This window comes from Cyprinus carpio, chromosome A14, assembly GCF_018340385.1.
Source record: "Cyprinus carpio isolate SPL01 chromosome A14, ASM1834038v1, whole genome shotgun sequence".
Taxonomy (NCBI): Eukaryota; Metazoa; Chordata; class Actinopteri; order Cypriniformes; family Cyprinidae; genus Cyprinus; species Cyprinus carpio.
The window spans coordinates 30,239,863-30,260,427 of NC_056585.1; the positions used below are offsets into that span (position 1 = coordinate 30,239,863).

Genomic DNA, 20,565 nt, shown 5'->3' on the forward strand with positions numbered 1-20,565 from the left:
AATAAGTGGGCCTACTGTAAATCTGTACATTAAAGAGTAGCCTACCTAAAGGACGCCTTGCAACTTTAAATATAAATCTGAAATATTTTATCTATTCTATCCTATTACCGACCACTAAAAACATATTTCCATTTTTTTTGGTTGGCTGATCACGATGATCACGAACGTTTTATAAACATGACATTAGATGGGCTACAAGAACTAGTGCAATGAAACATCAAATGAAAAGCCAGGCGAATCATTTAAACGAATCATATAAAGTTTAATCATAAAATGTGAAGATGAGTCATTTTTTTTTCTATCGCCTTTATGAGCACAGCCACTAAGTCAATATATTTTAATAATTTGCGAACGTGTGCGAGCGAACGAACGATGACTGATTCTTGAACGAATTGTGTTCATTTGAGTCGGATCTTTACCATGACTCGGTTGAACCGGTTCACAATAATAGTCCCAGAACAATTCTTTCACGAATTTGTACTGAATCGATCCGAGCGGTTCGTAATGAGAATCGATTCGTAATGATCCACGAACCGATGAGTGACTTAGACTGTCCGGATTTGACTAATTTGAGAGATATTAAAGGCCTTGGAATATATGTGTGGCCTGAATATGATAGATCTTAATAAAATTTTGTTTAATAAGCTACATTTTAATAAAGCATACAAACCTTTGGCTTTTAGTATTGTTAAAACAAATTATATTTATGTTCTAAATGGCAGGATGTTTTTACAAGTAAACACGGGCTGCAACAAGAAACAGGAAATACAATGAACACCCTTATTATTATTATTAAAACTAGAAAAACGTGTAACACATGACAAAATATATCTTTATCTGAACGTTTCAGATCGTGTCTTAAGGGACCACTTGATGGCGCAATTACGCTCTGACGTGAAAGAATCACTTAATTGTGTTCTATCTAACGAACCGTTTGAATGAGCCGATTCGCAGAAATGAGTCGGACTTCCCATCACTAGAGCATACGCGGCTCTGTTTACATCTGCGGAATTTCCCAGCTCGCGCCGCGAACCACTTCCGCAAACCTCCGGCCGATCAAAGACGCGTCTCCGTCAAGGTACAGAAAGAGCTCCTCTTTTCATTAAAAACAAAGAATAGGGGTCAAATAAAGGTATGTATAAACGTTATCGTGCGACCGATATGTTTTATCCTCTCCTAGGACATTATTGAGAGTATTTAGGTGCTGTTTGTGGCTTTAGGGAGAGCTAGCGTGAAAGCTTTTGTCTGCTAGCGTGGGGTAAACACATCACCTGCTGTTCGCCGGATGCTAAGCTAATAGCATCATGTATTTGTTTTGAAAGTGAGTCATTTTTTTTAGAATACAAAATACGTTGGCTTTGACCTTGTGTGGGCAACGTTAGGGGTTTCGGGTCATTCTTAATAAAAGCTCAAGGTTTCCATACTGTTTCTGTTTGAGGTCGTATTGTTTAAGTGAAGTCATTCGAGAGCTGTTGATTAAAGGCTTGGGGGGGATTAGAAATAAAACATGATGCTCTAGATAAGGTTTCCTCTGGTCTAAGATCATCTATCAGCGTGATTTTGACACTGCCAGAGCTGATTAAACAGGTCTTGTCATGGAAAGGAAAGTGAAAGGGTTTAGCTTTAGATTTAGTTGGATTTAAAGTTGCTGTGAAGGTAGGAGACACTGTTTGTGAGAAACTGTCTTTAAGGATACAAGATATTGTCTGGTGGCACATGAATATTCCTTTGTCTGGCTGCTGGTTTGACCTGTCGCTCAGTGTAAATGTCACTTGTCATGGTTATATGGAAGTGAGGATTTATGCTGGTCTCGGTTGACTGATTATTAAACGCTGATGGGAAAATCATCAACTGTTTTAGAATTCTAATAATGACTGCTATGACACATTTAGTTATGATATCAAAGATGTGCATTCAAATCATTATGTCTTGAAATAGGCAAAGAGAAATCCCCAAGATGCCATTATTCAAAATGCTTCTCTTTGAATTGCAAATCAACAATTTTTACGCCCTCCATGCTGTCAGTTCATGGCTTGTCTGAGAGTTTTGTTTAACCTGTTTGTACAGTACACACATACGAATGACCACCTGATTTCTTTGTTTTAGTACAGGGAAACATGTTTGGTAAGTGACGGGGGTGACAGATGGAGGGAAAAGGCCCATATCGCATCTATGACCCCGGTGGGAGTGATTGCCAGGTGAAAGACGAGGCCAGCAGCCTCAGCTACAGACAGCTGCTAGAGGAAAACGCCGTTTTGAGGGAGAGAATGAAAGGTCTGAAGAGTTTAGGTGAGGGATCCTAAACTGCCACCTATTTTTAATACCTTTTAGAATCAAGAACCTGATTGATCTGGCTGGTTTTGGGTAATATAAACCATCTGGGAAGATTTTAGAATAATCACCTTTTATATTTCAAATTTCGCCATCTGTAAGTGTCTAAGCTGAGGTCACCTAATAGTTAAATGCCTTGCGTGTTGCTCATTCTATGCATCAAACTCATGTATTAGTTCATTGGTATCTTGTGTTTGCTAATTTGGACTTTAGATCAGAAATGAAGCTATTCTGGATTTTCAGCTTTTAGCTGCTGGCGCTGTGTTTTGACGTACAATTGTGTCAGGGCAGCTGCTTTTCTGTCATTGTTCGCCTTTCTCGTGACTGGTAGGGAGACCTGTTAGAGGAGTCTCAGACAGAGGCAGCCCAGCTTCGGAAGAAGGTGGAGGAGCTGGTGAGGGATAACGAAGCGCTGAAGTCGTCCACGACCAGCTTTGCCTCCGTCTGTGCATGGGCACCCCTGTTTCAGACAGACACACAAGGTACAGTTATATCATTATTCTGATGGAGTGAGGTCAGTGAAAGGTTTGACACCAGAGAGAACTGTTCTTAAACCAGATCTCTTGTGATTGTGGCTTTCTTTAGGTCATGGAAAACATCACGCTGATCCTGCAACAGAAAGACAAGAATATCGGGATTGTTTAAACTGGAAATACTTTACAAACCAGAGGCAACTGTAAGAACTTCTACTGAAACTTTTGGAAACATGCTATAAATATGATACCGTCCTACTTAAGTCAATGATGATATCTAACATCTAACATTCTAACATCTTTCAGTTTTGGAAATTGCAGTCAATTTGAATCCCATGTGAAGTCCAAAATAGGAACATGTCCTTTATGAGTTCATACTGTATAAATGAATATCATAACACGTTATAACTTGTTGGATTACCATTACGCCTTTTATGTTGTGAAAATCCCACACTGGGATTATAAGTTTAGATTTGTGAATTGATGGTTAATTTGTTTTGACCTGAACAGTGAAATATCCTTTATGGCTTAATATTGGTGTGAGATTACCGCAATACACGTGCAATGGTATATTCCCAATTCCCATCATAACTTATTTTTAACCGCAACATGCTGAAATAATTAAATACAAATGGAACTTCTAGTTTTAACTTGTCGTTTTCCTCATCTGTGAAGGGTAAGTCTTTACCAGTTGATATTCTGTGTGACGGTCAGAACAAGTGTTGCAATGCTGTGAATTCTTGTGTTTTACAGGAAAGTTCATCTGAGTTTGAGGTGGTGAATATGGAAGAGAAGACGGTCTCGGAAACCCAGCCGGTGAGTTTTAGGGATGTTAGGAAATCCTGGGCAGCTCAGCTGCACGTGTGTGAAACTTGGTGTGTATTTTTGCTGAATTGTTGCGCTCCGTTTCGAACATTCCGTATTCTGTCATTTTGTGCTACGGATGTAAGTCATGTGTGACACATTCCAGTCACTGTAGTTGCTCAGCTGTTTTCTTCTTCATTATCAAGGATTTTGTTCACTGTAAATGAATCAAGTATCTGTATGAGGCTGTTCCTTGGATGACTCAGAGGGAAACTCCAGGATTTAGTTAGTATGCAGATAGACTGAAAAACTCATGCATGTGTATCAGTTTATGGAATACCTCTTTGGGTTAGGTTTACAAAAAACTTCTGTTTACAGATTTGCAAACTGGAAATGTTTAAATAGAGGTATTCATGGGTTTTTTTTTTTCACTTCAATTTATGGTTTCGCAGTTGCTTTTCTTATGTATCGGGGAAGATAAAGTCTAGATATTGACAGTAAAGGTGCCACTTGATCCCTAGTGACGGATATTATATGTTAGGGTGTTTTTTTGGGAAGAATATTTGGGTAAATTCTGCTTTTATAATGCAGGCTGGAGTGATGCACCTTGCCACAGGAGAACATGGAGATGGGGCGAGTCAACTCCGGCGACTGGAGAGCTCTTTTAGTGTATTTGCTGAAGAGTCAAATCCCAACCAGCTGATGGCTCACCTGGGCCGCATGGCTGTGGAATTCCACCACTTATCATCCAAGGTCCAGAAACGAACGAACAGAGAACATCTCTCCTGCAGGTGAGATGGCTGAGCCTGTGACAGCTTTGGGCCTCTGTATGTGCTGGGAGTTGTGTTATGTGAATTAATGGCAGGTTTTGATTTGCTGAGAATTTAATTCGCTCTTATGTCTAGACACTCTGTGAACAGCTAAGACAGGAAAACAACGAGCTTAGGAAAAAAATGGAGAGAAGACCTCCATACCGTAAACCGTGATCTGGAACAGCTGAGGTAATTTATTCACTTTTATTATTCATTTACATTACATTAACATTTTAATCATTTAGCAGACGCTTTTATCCACAGCGACTTGCTAATGAGAACAATAATAAGCAATCAGACCATGAGATAACAACAACAGGATACAAGTGCCATGGACAAGTCTCAGTTAATCTAGTACAAGAACCCATAGCAAGGTTTTTTTTTTTTTTTCTCCCAGAATAGGATAGACAACAGAAAAGATAAGTGCTAGTATTAGTTAGTTAAGTGCTGGCGAAAAAGATGAGTCTTTAGTGTTTTTTAAAAAATGAGTAAGACTTGGATGTTTGAATTGAGATTGGGAGGTCATTCACACCCGCTGGGCACAGTCCAGGAAAAGCTCCGTGAGGGTGATTTTGAGCCTCTTTGGGATGGCACCCACAAGGCGCCGTTCACCTTGCAGAACGCAAGCTTCTGGAGGGCCATAAGTTTGAACTAGTGAGTTTAGGTATGTGTTGGTGCCGTGCCAAATGGTCGTCTTGTAGTAGGCAAGCATCAGTACCTTGAATTTTTGATGTGGAGTGGCTATTGGTATAGCCAGTGTAAAACCTGATGAGGAGAGGCGTTAACATGAGCTTTTTTTGGCTCGTTGAAGACACCCCCCCGCTATAAATATTCATTATAATAAACTCATCCTTTCATTTACTCATGGAACAATTAAAAGCAAAAAAGCCCGCTGTGAATCTGTGAGAGGAAATCAGTTGAGTAAACTGTGAAAATATCATAAGGTGCCACAGTATTTCTGCTGTGGCTGGAACTGAGGGGTCTGTTCCATCTGAGGCTTGGTCTCTGACTGTCAGATAGAGGATTCTGCAGTTTTTTCTTCATTTTCCAGTTTTGATTTTGGTTCTGTGTGCTCTCGGACAGGTCAGGAGAATTTGAAACTGAGAGGAGCAAGTCAGCGGAGGAGCCCCAGGCAGCACCTAATGAACAACCGAGCCCCAAGGAGGAGCCAGTGAAAGAAGAGACAGCCAAAACTAAAGTGGAAATGACCATGACTCAGCAGGTGTGCACTTTTTTCCATGAACCTCTTTATCGCAGGTGACATCACCATAGCATTCCTGGTGGCTGTTCTAAATATGTGTTGGGTTTTTTTTGTCTTTAAATTCCCTTTCAGACCAGGACTTTGTGGTCTAGTTGCTTTTTTTTTGTTTTGTTAGCTCGTTCAGTGGGAGTTTACTTATAATAATAATAATAAAAAAAAAAAAGAACCAATGTGCAAAATTGCTCCCCCGGTTTCTAAATTGAGAAGCTTCTTATTTAGTCACTTTTGCCACTTAGATTAGGTTTTGGGAATACCACCTTGGCTCTGAATACTGCTCTTCCTCAATGGTCTTTTCTGTTTAAGTTCCTCATTTGGGGCTTTTTTTTTCACGGTATGACTAAATATTGAAGAACAATACATATGGTCATTGTGTTAGGTTCTGACTCAACCTAAAGACTGCTGTACTGTAGTATGATGGAGAAAATTCTGGTGTTCTTTGGTCGGTCATGAACTAATACTTTGATTGATTACACATGTAATGTTATCAGTTTTCAGTTTAAAGTCTAGCAGGGATATTTTATGGTATTTCATTGGAAGACCGTTCATACTGAGTTTCAGTTCTGCTGAAAAGATATAGGATGGATCCAGATTTGGTAATAATTTATTGTTCAGTTTTTTTTTTATTTGACAGAGCAAAGGATTATATTATAGTGTCTCTTGGTTAATGTTTTTAGTAGTTTTACAAACAAATTCCACTTCATTTTATATATATATATTCTGTATATAAAACCCGCATTATTATATATCTATATATAATAAGAATTAGAAAGCATGCAATATTTAATCTTCCATAATTATATTTCAGATTTTTTTCTTGTCATAATTTTTTGTCATTGTCATTTAGAGTTTTTTGTAAACCTAATTTTTTTTTTTTATTAGGTATTGTTTAAACAGGTTAACATTTCAGTATGGACTTGGTATTGAAGTACTGGTAATTGGCTGCAGATGCATAATTTAAATAGTTTTTAAAATTATTCTTATTCTTTTTTTTTTATTCTTATTATTATTTACAGTCTGGTAAAGCTGTGGAAAACATCTACCATCTAAGACTTGGTGATCCGGAGGTGTATGAGAAAAAGATCAAGCTTCTGGAGAAACAGAGGAAAGATGTAAGAACTTTCTGGAGTCCCCTGATTTCTTTATGGCTTGCTTTACTGGCTGACATAGTTTCCCCGTTTGACTCTGATGTGTCACACTCTTGCCTTTGAACCTTTCTCAGGTACTAGAGGTGAACAAACAGTGGGACATTCAGTGGAATTCAATGAAGACACAGTTTGAGCAGAAGGTACATGACAACATATACACGTATATAAGTGCTCTCTAAATATGTTCCAGTTGGTTTTGTAACTAATCATTGTGGCTCACCTTCTTGCTAATAAAAAAAAAGAAGCAGCATTAAGAAACATGAATCACTTATACTTAGAAAAACAATTGCTTAATGAGTCTGACCAGCCGGAGTGTGAATGGTGGGAGATCGAAGCATATGAACATCACACAGTGAAATTCCTGTGCAACGTGAAGGCTGCTGACTGGCCCTGTTACTGCATTTTGGGTGGCGGTGGAAACGCTTTTGGGGCAAAGGAATGGAAAAGCAATTCTGTGAGTGTGTGTGTGTTCACAGTGTTGCACACCAGACCCACAGGGCCCCTCCGTCACACCTCTGGCAGATTTCCCTCACCTAGCCCGTACCCACTGTCTTCCTGTGGTGGCTCGCCGTGGGGGCTGGCCAAGGTTGCAAAGCCGCGTGATCTTAGGGCCCAGAGATAGTGACGCCTGTTGCATGTCCGCATCTGCTCGGTCTAAGCAAAAAAAAAAAAAGAATAAAATAAGCATACCGGGGGCTGTTTCTCTCTACAACGCCTCCTCTGTCGTCATGGGGGGTGCGTGTTAAACTCCGAGCAGTGGAACAAAACAACTCCATTTTGTTATTCTATTGCTTTGTTTTAATTTTTTGTGCGGGGTTTATTATTTTAAAATCATTCTTTTTACAATAAAATGCATCACGCGACTATAAAACATATTACAGACCCTTATTAAACTTCTGATAAAGGCACACTCTGGCATGCAGATTAAAGCAAACTGCAATTTACAACATTGTGCTCATTCAGGGCTGCTCGTTTGAACTGATGGTCCTTGAGGGTGTGGTTAGTATTTATGGAATTTTTCCCTCCTTTATAGATCACAGAATCTAAAGGCAGCGGCTCACTGACTTCCCAAAAGGCTGTGCTTGAGCGCGAAGCGAGAACGTGAACTTAGGCAAAGAGATTATGACATAAACTCCTCCTCGCCAACAGTCTACGATCGACAATGTGCAGGTACACCCTGGTCTCAAGGCGCAGACAGCACACCCACCAGCCAGTCGTTATTACTTTTATGTGAGAGAGAATTCTGAGTTTGAGAAAGTTGACCATTCATTTTCCTCTATTCATTACATACATGCAGTACATGCATACACACACACACAACCCAACACACACACACGTATGTATCTAGTCTGTTATTGTGGTTTAAACCAGATAAACTTAACCCCTACATGGAACAAAAAAGCTTTACATTTTGGTCAGACTGTCTCTCCTGTGTTAAGTTTTTATTCCTGATGCTGTTGAATTAAAAAAAGAGAATAAATAAGTCTTTCTTTTCTTTGTTTTTTGTTTAATAATTTACATTTACTTGCTCTTTATGGAACATTTTACTGGTATTAAACACCCATGTGGAGCTCTGATGAAGTCTTCAAGTAGTCATGTCTGATGGCTTTCAGTTTTCTCTTGGGAAGCACCATTCATTCCCTCTAGCTGAACCATATGGACATTCTTAGTATTACAGCAATAGTTTTTCCCCGTTCCGTCCCGAAGGGGACATTCAAGCATTGCCACAGATAAACTGTCTATTAAATTGATTGAAGTGTTCAGATATTGTAATTATAATCGCTGTTGATTTTGCCATGAATATAGCTTGTTGCTGCTGATATGGCGCTTAAATCGTACAAGAAATTTAGGAAGTGGTCATAGACTACGGGGGTCATGTGCCGACTGGTTTCAATTCACATCCACAGCCTTACTTATCTTTAAATCTCAATTGCTCTCCTGTTGTTTAGTTGAATGTATGAGTTATGGGACAACCTTACTAAGTTTTTGGCAGTGTTACTCACCCCACATAGCAGACCACAGCTGTTTCCACAGGATGAGGCCCATATGCGTCAGTAACGCATCATCGAAATGTTGTGTCCGATGCTAGGTATGTCGTACTTGTAACCTTAAAAAATGCTTTTTGTATGATATCGAAATTGAAAAAACGTTGACCACAGGTTTTTAATATTACCACTGATTTAAACAGTCACAAAGAGTCTCATGTGGGCAGACTGGCAGTGTGTCAGGTGCTTTGACAGGTGCTTGCTTGTGATTATGAGTTTCCCCGTGAGCACATACCATACATATTGGGTATTTTGAAGAGTGTTGTGTTTATTCAAAGTCATGCGATAATTTCCCATTGGTAAAAACGCCCTTACATCCAGCAAGTGCCAGGTGACGTTGACCTCAAAATACATACCTGCAGCACCCAGCAATTTTGACTATAGATGTGTGATCGATAGACTGTTTTTTGGAAATTACAATACAGGAGATGAACTTGCACTGTGTTTTACCCTGATTAATCAAAGACGTGGATTGATTTTTAGGTATCCTTAATAATTGGCTGGATGCAGCCCTACGGAAAAGTGCCATTTATAGTAAGGATGTTTTTTAAAAGACAAGTCCCTCACTTACTAGTGTAAGAACAATAAATGTCCCTAACACTAACTGTAAGGGTGAAAAGTGAAAAGTCGTGACATTTGTCAAGCGACCTTATGGTTACAAGTCCAAATCTCTAACCATTAGGGCCACAGCTGCCCCCATTGAAGTCTAGATGTATGATCAAGTGGACTGTTTCGCTCCCAGTGGTTTTAACCAGTGTAGTTTCTTATGTTGTCATAGTTGTGAGAAGGAGTGCCTCACTCAGAAACATGTGAGTTGACAACAAAAGGTGCGTTACCTGCAGGACTCAGTTGCTGCCCAATTAATAAAACAAAGAGAAATACCAAGAGAATAGAGATCCAGCGGTCAAATGGGTCAGTGAAGGCACACAAACCTTACACTAATGCACATTACACTTCCTAGCTATCTCAGTGTGAAAACTTTCACTGTCCATTGTAGCGCAGAGCCCGGTTCGGGGGTAAATGCGGGGCCGAACACCCACTAATCTAAACGCTGTTATGGCATTTTGTAAAAGAATTGCATTTTTGTAATTTATTAAGTGCACTAGCTGTGGAAATCATTGGGGTCAATAAGATTAAAGCTTTTTTTTTTTAATCGTCTCTTATGCGCACAAGGCTGTTTTTATTTTGTTCAAACATGGAAGAAAAAACATTTAATACTGTGAACATAATATTACAAATTAAAAATGAACTGTTTTTAATTCATATATCTGAATGTATGTATGTATGTATTGTGTATGATTATATATAGAATAGATTATATATATATCTATATATATATATAATGGTATATCCATAATATATATATATATTATCTATATATATCTGGTATATTTGTGTTAATATTCATTTCTTCCTGTGTTGGCAAAGCTGAATTCTCAACAGCCCCCATTACTCCAGTCTTTAATGTCACATGATCCTTCAGAATTGTTTGTACTATATAAGATGATCAGATTTTGGTGCTTAAGAAACATTTCTTTATTAATGTTGTGCTGCTTGATGTTTTTTGGTAAATATTGTTTTTAAAAGCAAACAAGTAAGTTCTGATTTGTCTTGTTCTCTTTTACAGGTACATTAGAGGGGAAGCTTTGAACCTCCACTCTTCCTTCGTCCACCCAGCCAGGCTGAACCTCGGGAGGAAGGTGTGGCCAACCTGAGACAGCAGGAGCTGCACACACAGATAGCTGTATGAAGGAGCAGGTACAAACACTTGAAGACTCTGATACATCTTGTTGACACATGTTAAAAGCAACATTCTTCTTGTCAATGTCAGTGGAACCAGTGGGGACAGCACACTAAATGTACCATTTATTATCATTGAATGCAGTAAAATTTATACATTTGTGTGTCTTAAGTCAAGTGTCCAATACGGTGTAGGGTTCACCGTATACTCTAACATTGGCACAGTGCCCTGCTGTGGTCAGATGAGCTCAAACAGTGAAATGAGCTCCTCGGAATGCTTGAGAGTTTTGTCTCATTGCGTCCAGGACTTTGTCAGAGGTTCTCTAGGAGTTGAGGTTTCACTCATTGAAAACTCTAAATGAATTGATTTCTGCAGGACATGTTACCTCATTTTCAAATGCTTTGTAAGAATGATTGTGTCAAGGTTCCACAGTGAGTCATACGTTTGCTTGAGGTTTTGATAGCTTCCTTCATCCTTACAGTCTGTCTGAAATGCACCAATTGGCTGCAGAGCATTCTTGTAGATATGCGTCCTCAGCACATGCAATTTATTTCAGGTGAAGATCTTGAAGAGGATTTCCGGAAGGAGAGGAAGCGACAGCAGAGAGGGATGAACGAAAGAGAAGAAGACCTGAAGGCGGCAGGTGGAAAGCGGCTGCCGGGTCCATTGACCAATCTGTTTGACCCTTGTATCTAGGTCAGTAACTACCACGGACCCTTATCCGTGCTCAGACTTCGACCAATGACAATGACTCCAGATAAATGCACCCTAGTTTGTTCATATAATGAGACCATGGAATCAGATACTCCCTTATCCGTGAGTTACTCGAATTCACAGTATCTCTGTCGTTATTACTCAGCTTCATCAAGCACAGAACTGAGTGTCAGAGAGAGCGTGCAGAGAGGTGTGTAAACTAGACCGAGTACTTCAGATGCAACATAAGCCACATCGGTACCAAGTTGCCACAATTGGCACCACACTTTGTTGGTAGAAGCTCCTAATACTGTTATAAATACAGATCACAGGTCTACAAATGTTGGTAAGAATTCCTAAACGGAAGACAACAAGCTTATTAGATTTCGTTTTTCAAATTGTTTTGGAGGGGCAAAGCCACCCCATCACCCGCGAGGACGTCCTATCCCACTTCTGGGCTTAGGCCAATGGCCCCCGACTGATCCCTCCATGACGGTGGGCCATTCGTCAACAGGTGGGCCATCGGGTCTACAGAGGGGTGGCACATAACACTTCCCACCCGGATCGCATAATATCATGTACAGCACCTGGCAGCCAGCGAGTTCCTCCTGTCAACACCTGTAAGTATGCGTATAGCAACCATGAAGTAAAATTTCACGGTTTCTTTGAAACCACAACCAAAAAGCATCCCTAATTTCTTAAATATTAATTTAAATTTTCTACTAACATAATTTTAAAACAGGTTGAAGTTTGTTCTCATGGCCATTGCTTTAAGTTTTTCAATTATTCAAGTAAACACTCAGTACCCAGAAAGCACAATAAATGATTGAGCTTTTGTTAATAAATTAACATTAGTCCATTCACTTTATTAGGTTGTACTTACACGGCACAAGTTAATTAAATTAATTTTTAATTAAGATTAATTATTATTTATTGATTTTAGTTTTTTTTTGGGGGGGGGGGGGGGCCTAGACCGTTCACTTTGGTATTTGTTTAAATCCACTTGACACTGAAGTTAACGGGTTCGCCTCACATCTAGGAATACACTTACTGTAACACAGTTGTTGGTTTTTTTTTTTTTTTTTTACGTGTTTATTTCAGAGGAGGTTTCGTTTTGACTGAGAAAAATTCCTGTTTTTTTGGTGATTTTTGCTTCTTTTACATCCGTGTCATTCCAGCATTTTTCAGTGGTTAACCACATGTGGTATGAAAAAAAAACAAACAGGTTGGGTGGCCGGGGTACATGTGTGGCTATTATGATTTGTTCAAACCGGCTTTGGAAGAGGTACAGTGTTCAGAATGATCTGACACGAGATCGAAACCATTGTTCTCCTACATAATTTGCTAATGATAATGGATTTCTTTTTTTTACGCGTGTGTCCCGCTGCCCTGTGTGTGGTGTTGCAGGGTTTTCTTCCCCTGGCAGTCATCCTTCCCACAACCACGTGGTTCCAGAGGACAAGCAAGACACAGCGCGAGAAACCCCTCCGAAAAAGGCAGGTATTAATAGATTCATCCTGCGTGTCCTTTCTGCCGTCACCATGACTTCATATTTTGTTTTTGGCCACGTAATGTCATTCTGACCAGTGATATTTCAAGCATTCTGTCTGAATCAGTCAGCTTCCACTGGAGGAAGTGTCAAATGATGACGACAATGGAGAACATGACGAAGAAACATGAAATGGCAATAGTTATAAATTTCACAATGATTTGTACGAGTGCCTATGAAGTTTAGTTTGCAGTTTGTGGTCTGTCGATTATCTGTATCATCTACGGCATAACAATTGACGCAATTGTTGTTCCATTGTGTAGAATTTATGAATGTGCTAAATTATTCTAAAAATGAAAACTTGATCAAAGCATAATGTCAGTTTTCCACCTATGAAACATCTCTGCTGTAGGTGATCTTTTTTCCCTAGTGATCCCTACTTCCATAGTGTTGCTGTTTATATATCCGCACTACAATATTTTTGTTGAGTGTAATCATAACTCAACTTTTACACATTTTGTCAAATCCAGATGATAAACTCAAATCAAGACCTACATTATTTCCTACTGAATATCCTTTGTTGCTCCAGCAATGCGATCCATTTGCCTGTTGTCTTTTAACAAATATCATGACTAAGATCAAAATTGAATTTGGTGGTGTTTTGGTGTCAGATCAATTAATAATTCAGTAATATTAAATGTTCATTTATTGCAGTGAAATATTTAACTTTCTGTACACTATACATTTTCAATGTAAATTTATTCCTGTGATGGCAAGATTTGTTTTCAGCATCATTACTCCAGTCTTCAGTGTCACATGATCCTACAGAAATCATTTTCATATGCTGTTTTGGTACTCATTTGAAAAATTATTTGTGACAGTGGAAACGGTCTTTATTTTAACTTTTGATCAATTTAATGCAACCTTGTTGAATAAACTGTTAAATTCACTATGCCATCTAATAAAGGCAAAAAACTGAAAACATAACATCTAAAAAAAATAAATATATATGTATATATAAATGTTAATATATGTATTAACATTTCTGACACTGTTCAGAACAGTATTTTAACTATTTACTAAAAATGTAAATAATGTATTATAAATGAGGATTCTTAACTTGTTTTTTTTTTTTTGACAGAAAATGGGAGCAAACTGGATATGGGGAAAAGGGAGCGTCAGAACATAGACCCCGGAAAGCACTAAAAACCACATATTCTCTCTCCTGGAATGGCTCCCAGCTAGTAGCATGATGCAGTTTATTTTCAGTTGGCATGGTGTGAAATATTGTTTTTGTTTTTTTCTTTTCCCTACTGTGTATATATATATATATAAATATCTACCCACTGATGAAAATGTGTTTATATACTTACGTTTTATAATCCTGTTTGTAAAACACTGTTTCACTGCAAATTAAGAATATATCCATTTATTATTTTACCTTTTATTATTTGTTGAAGTTTAAATTATCTGCTTTATATAATTCTATGGCAGGAATTGAAGTCAGTTATTTAATGGATAATAATATGATTGAATGTTATTCTTGAAACAATCTACCTGTAGAGTTAGATCTCCACCACTTCATTGAATAATAGCCACCTGAAAACATCATATTTAGTGATTCCCTGACATGTGTTTGGTATTGACTGAGACTGACTGAGAATTGTAAACTCTATAGGTGAATTGTCTTGAAAAATAACTAACAGTGAATGTGACTGAACTGATTCATGATTCCTTCACTGACTGATTGAGATTGAGTCACAAACTGTTAAACGTCCGCGAGTGTCACCACAGGCTGGCGTTACTCTTTGACTGGTCATCTGCCCCACTGTTTATTGAAGCCATATACAACACCTGTTAACCTTTTCATCTAATAGATTAGTTCTGGGAACACTTTAATAAGCGCTTCACATGGCTTGTTGATCTTCAGATATATGATTGTAATTGAAGTGATAATCGATCATGGAGGGCTTTCATCTGGACGAAAGAAATATCATGGTAGTTTTGCTTAATATATTTTAAGATTCAGTGTTTAAAACATTATTCCCGATGTGCAAATGGAAGTGATAAGTTATTTATATCTATTTGTTTTGACAGCTGAGTGTGGTTTTTCTTGTTTCTTAAGTGATGTTGTCTTTAGTGTATTGTTTTGTGTCTCCCTTTACATATTGTAGCTACTGGAAGAACTGTAGGATGTGAGTTTGTGTGTTTTGTGCATATGCATAATCAGAGAAGTGGGCCAGAATAAATAAGTTAATGCATCACATTAGTGCAGCCCACTTTTATTGGTCTCATTTTTGATTTGGGCTGAACATGAGCAAATCACCAAATGGTCTGATTACAATGGGGTCCAATGTTGCACTTGGAAACATTGTATTATGTTTGGAACAGGGTAAAAAATCATATCCTTTCTGCTTTTACAGTCATCCGCCATCATGAAGGCTGTTTTCCGCATATGTGCAATGTCTCCAGCCTTACTGAGCAATGCTTTGAACCAAACGCAAAAAGGTTTGTATGCTCACAAAATATTCCCAAAAGGCGAGCAACTTTTCAGATGGTGTGATACATGTCATATAAATGTAAAAAAAGAGAAAAAGGCAGACATTTATTTTCTGAATATTTGGTTGAAAATTTAACCAAACAGAACGAGTTAAGATTAGTGTTTTCAAGTTGAAAATGTTTTTGAGCTGGACTGCACTCTGAGATGTGTGCTTTATTTTACCCGTTTCCATCATTTACTGGTTGGCAGTTTGTGTTTTTGGAATGACTCTTTTTCTCCAGTTGGTGAAAGCAGACCTCATGTGAAACTTTTGTAACTGATTAGTATAATAAATATATTCTAACTGTCTAAACCTCCAAATGTTATTGTGTGAGAGTTAAACTGCAAGTTGCATCACCATATCTGACATTCCCTGACATGTGATTGTGGAACGCAATAACCAGAGAAAGCTTTTTTTTTTTTTTTTCTTTTCTTCCATTTCAGTCTTTATTTACTGAACATCCAAAGAGCTTGCAGTAACTTCAAAGGGTTTGTTAAGGAGATGAGACATGATCGAAAAAGGAACAGCGAAGCAGCCTGAATGCACTAAAGAGCTGCCGCTGTCCCTCTGCCTCAGGTCAGGCACCACAGAGTGTCTGTTTTCAAGCCTTCCCGTCATCAACATGCCAGTTCTCCAAACTGACCCCTTGACAGCGTCCTGAAGGAGCAGTCTGAGAATCATTTTACTTCAATTTCATACTGTTTCAATTTCTTGTAACAATAATCCAATTCACAAAGGTTTGCATTTTTGTAACTTTGCCATTTTATTTTGCTGTTACATGGTGTTCTGCGAGTCTGAAAAAGTCTTACTTCACCCCTTCCACAAATCAAAGCCTTGAAAAGTCTTAAATAACACTAGAAAGTCTTAAATTTTTCGTAATGTAATGGGATTAAATGTTGCATGCAAATGAGTATAAAAAAATGTTTTCCCTCTGAATTTTTTCTGAGCCCATTGCAGATATTTGTTCATTTTAAATCATAAATTAATTATGATCAAAAACAAAGCTTCTTATGTCCACTTGCTTTTCTATACATCCTGATTTTAAGAACCTTTAGACTTATGCACTGTAAAACAAGAAATAATGAGGCTCCCTAGACATTAAGAGTTCGAGAACATTGACATAATGTCCTTACATTTTCTAGAACTGTTTTTAAAATGGTCTTAATAAGACTTAAATTTTGCATCATAAGACCTGCAGAAACCCTGTGTTAACTAACACAGGTTTCTGATGGAGTGAGAGATGAATGTACAATTAAATCCACTATTTCAAAGTTAATCAGCCTTTTGAACAAGCTGACGGAAGTATTTCAAGATGTCTGCCCTAACTTCAGATACGCTCACTCTGGGAAAACCACCTCATTACAGGTCTGCCGTCTGGACCCACTAGAAACTTCTCAAAGTTCCACTTGATCTCGTTGACTCTGAGAGGTTCCCAAAACAATCTTTTGGTGTGGTCTCCCACAGGTGGGCAAGCATTCTGAAAGAGAAAGAGCCTTTATTTTTAAGATCTCAGATAGAGAAAAGTAGTCCCCAAAAGTATTTGGAGTTTTATTGCAAAATATTAAAATAAGAGGCATTTATTTGAAAGAAACCACAGCAAAAAACACACAGAAATTGCTAGTACATTTCACAAATTATTACAAAGAAACATGAAATTGAAGTAGAAAGACTGAAATAACATTTTCTTGTTAAATGTAAATTGTAGATAAAACAAATATACTGTTTTTTCATGTTCGTAGATGACACTTGGTTTTGATATCATTTTATATATTTTCTGTTGTATTGATTGATTTCAAAGATATCAGTTTGTTCAAATGGAATGACATGCAGATATCTCATTTAAGAAGTGTCATTAAAGGTGTTTCTAATGCTTTTTGGGTCTCTATATATTCCGAAATGGGTAAATAGGTTTTAAATTTCAACAATTTCATGTTAAACTAACAAAAATTGTTTCTAGAAAGTTTGGTCCTAAAATGGTTTTCTTGTTTCATAAGGTGTTTGAAAGCAATTTCAGATTTTAAGCAATGACCAACCTTTAAAATTGTAAAAAGGGCGTGTTCATTGACTCCATTCACATCCACCTTCTCAAATAACTGGAAATTTGGAACAAATCCATTGCCTGGACGGACATACCTGTGAAGACAAAGAGAAATTTGTTTCATTAAGGGTTTGTCTATAAGGAAAACAAATAGAGACTTTAGAGGGTCATGGCCAGATATGTGGCTTCAGGTATAACTCCAGAAAAGAGCCTTTAGGTTCAAGATATATGATACGTGCAGTAATTTAAAGGGGATGATGGATGAGAAAGACAAGCTAATTGCACACTATCTGATGCTCAGGTAGTTGTGGCTCATGAGTGATGGCCAGTAACCTCAAGGTTAAAATGCTCTTGAGAAACCTTAAAAGACTGTGTCTTCTGATTAAACATGAACTCGCTTTAATGCAGGAAGAATTTCATTATTTTTTCCAGGCTCTTGCATCCCAAACTACATGGAAACCCAAGAATAGTGAATCCAACATCTCGGAACTCCTCTTGTAGAGCATTCAATTCTAAATAGCATATAAATCACTCAGTCAATACAATTATCATGAACAGGTTTCATATTTGCTGTTGAATCTTTATTTATCTTATTTGCACATATTACCGTAATTTGCAAACATAAGTAATGTTTGTAAATACTAATATTTTTTATATTTATATAATATATATTTGTATTTTTATAGATGTGTTATATGTATGTGAAATAATTTGTATACTTACCCACATACTGGAAGGTGAGTCCTCAGAAGGTGGCCACATTGACAATGAGGACATGCTTCCCAGCAAAATAGGAGAATGGGATGTACTGGGTCCCGATTTATGGTTTTCGCACAATAGTTGTGTATAGTGTCACCTACACCTGGGTTACAGACCTGAGACAGACAAATGTAAAATAATGCTGTACCACATTTACAAAGTAGAGAAACATGAACATGAAATATACACCATGCAAAAAACTGGGTCGGTAAGATACTAAAAAAATAAATCGTACTCTTATTCAGTAAGGGCGCACTGAATTGAAACCGAAAGACATTTATAATGTTACAAAATACTTTTATTTCAAATTAATCCTGTTCTTTTGACCTTTCTATTCCTCAAAGAATCCTGAAAGAATCTATCATGGTTTTCACAAAAATATTAAGGAGTACAACTGTTTTCAACATTGATAATTATAAGAAATGTTTCTTGAACAAAAAAATCAGCATATTAGAATGATTTCTAATCATGTAACATTGAAGACTGGAGTAATGGTTGCTGAAAATTCAGCTTTGGTGTCACACAAATAATTAAATATAAAACATTAAAACAGAAAATGTTATTTTAAATTGCAATAATTTTAGGATATTGCAATTATTTTTGCATTAAAAAAATGCAACCTTGGGTTCTTTCAAAAACATTAAAAAATAAAATAAAAATAATCTACCAACCTCAAACTTTTGAAATAAAATTATTATTTAAACATTGCAGTGACCTTTATATTCTCACTCAAAATTGTGAAATCCCAGGCACACCCTTTGTCATTGAGCAAAGTAATTTTCAAGAAAATGGGATGTGACTAATATAGGAGTAAAAAAACAAATAAAGCTGTAATATCATATAATAGTTCTATTTCTCAGAATAGAAATGTTTAAGGGTTGTATCACTTTGAAGCTGTAGTAGTGGATTTACAATACCCTGACCAGGCAAAGTAAATCATTTACCTTTACTTGACTTTTGCTGTTTGGTATTTGAAGTGCTTAAAAAAAACAAACAAACAAACAAAAACAAAAAAACAAGCAGTTACAAAACAGTCTGCTATTTTGCTATATATATCCCTGGACATAAGAACTGAACACAATTCTTGTATTTTTTTAACCCTGTTTATTTCATTATTTCCAGTCTCAGTTACTGTGGCAAACCACTGCACCTGCTTCTGCTTGGTGAAAACAGTGCGCACAATCAAACCACACTGATTTATGAGCTATAACCTAAACGTCCTTACAGCACTGTGTTTTAAAAACATGCTTCAATACAGAGATTATACAAGATCTTTTTAATGTTTCATACCAATTTGTTCCTATATTTACTGTAAGCTTCAATGTAACATGCAAATACTTGGATGTTGTTTAATAAAAAGCAATGCCTTTACTTTAATTCAATAAAAATGTGCATGTGTACCTTACTCTCATGTTCTCTTTTGCTGGTTTAAGTTTTATCCAACTGAGCAATCCAGTGTTACCAAAATAGCATATTTTAAAAACTAAAAACTGCATAATAAGTATATGTCTTAACATCTTACCTGGGTATTGGATAGTCCACCAACTTTGTGTAGAAGACCCACCAAGACCAGAACAGAGATCCAGGGATTCTTCTGGTTCCCCATGAGGGTGACGTGTGGCCCCCTGCAGGGTGTCTGTGTGCAGCCTGGCTGAGCTGGAGATGAAAAACACTGCAGGAGAGTGACACAGACAAGCCAATAATATTCAGCCTCATCCCACATTTTGACATAGTGAATACATCCTGTTTTTTTTTTTTTTTCAGTTCTAACCTAAGATTATGTTGTAATCTAGTTTGAAATTAATGTATTTGTCATTTGATTAAAATAACTATTGTAATGAGGCTTAAAACCCCCACTAATCTGTTATTTGCTTGATAGTGGTGAAGCACTTGACAGTTATTTTTGTCACCAGTCTTCAACAGCTCGTCTGCAACACTGATATCACAAAAAAAAAGTCCTGTTACATGCATGTAAACAAATTTGAGTAACATCTCAAGAGGTCCCTCTTCACAGATACATCATTTTTTAATTTATATAAAGACCTCCAACAAAAGCAATGAATCCCAGTTTTGTATTTTACTTTGGCTTCCTTTGTTTTTCATAATAAATTCATTAAATTAAATAATTATTTTGGATGGTATGCACCTGCACTGGTTGCTTTATATTCTATGCAGCAGCGGATGGCTTCAGATCATCTAATGTTAAGCTTCTGAAAGTATCAAAGGTTAAGCTTATGTATAGTGGAGTGGCAGCTTTCAGCTATTATGTGTCTAAATTATGAAAGCTGTCAGAGTAGCAAAACCACCAGTTGCTTTTATTTTAAACTTTTTGTATCCATTTTATATCCATATATATATAATTTTATTGTTATTTTTACTAAGATATAATAGAAACAATAGTGCAAATGAATATAAGGGCTGAAAATCAAGCACA

The 20,565-nt window shown here is 37.2% G+C and overlaps 2 pseudogenes; one reads left to right on the top strand and one right to left on the bottom strand.

Annotated features, from left to right (window-relative positions):
• Positions 1-875: 875 nt before the first annotated feature.
• Positions 876-11,603, top strand: LOC122147558 (annotated as a pseudogene).
• Positions 11,604-16,542: 4,939 nt separating this feature from the next.
• LOC122147599 lies at positions 16,543-19,750 on the bottom strand (annotated as a pseudogene).
• Positions 19,751-20,565: the final 815 nt, after the last annotated feature.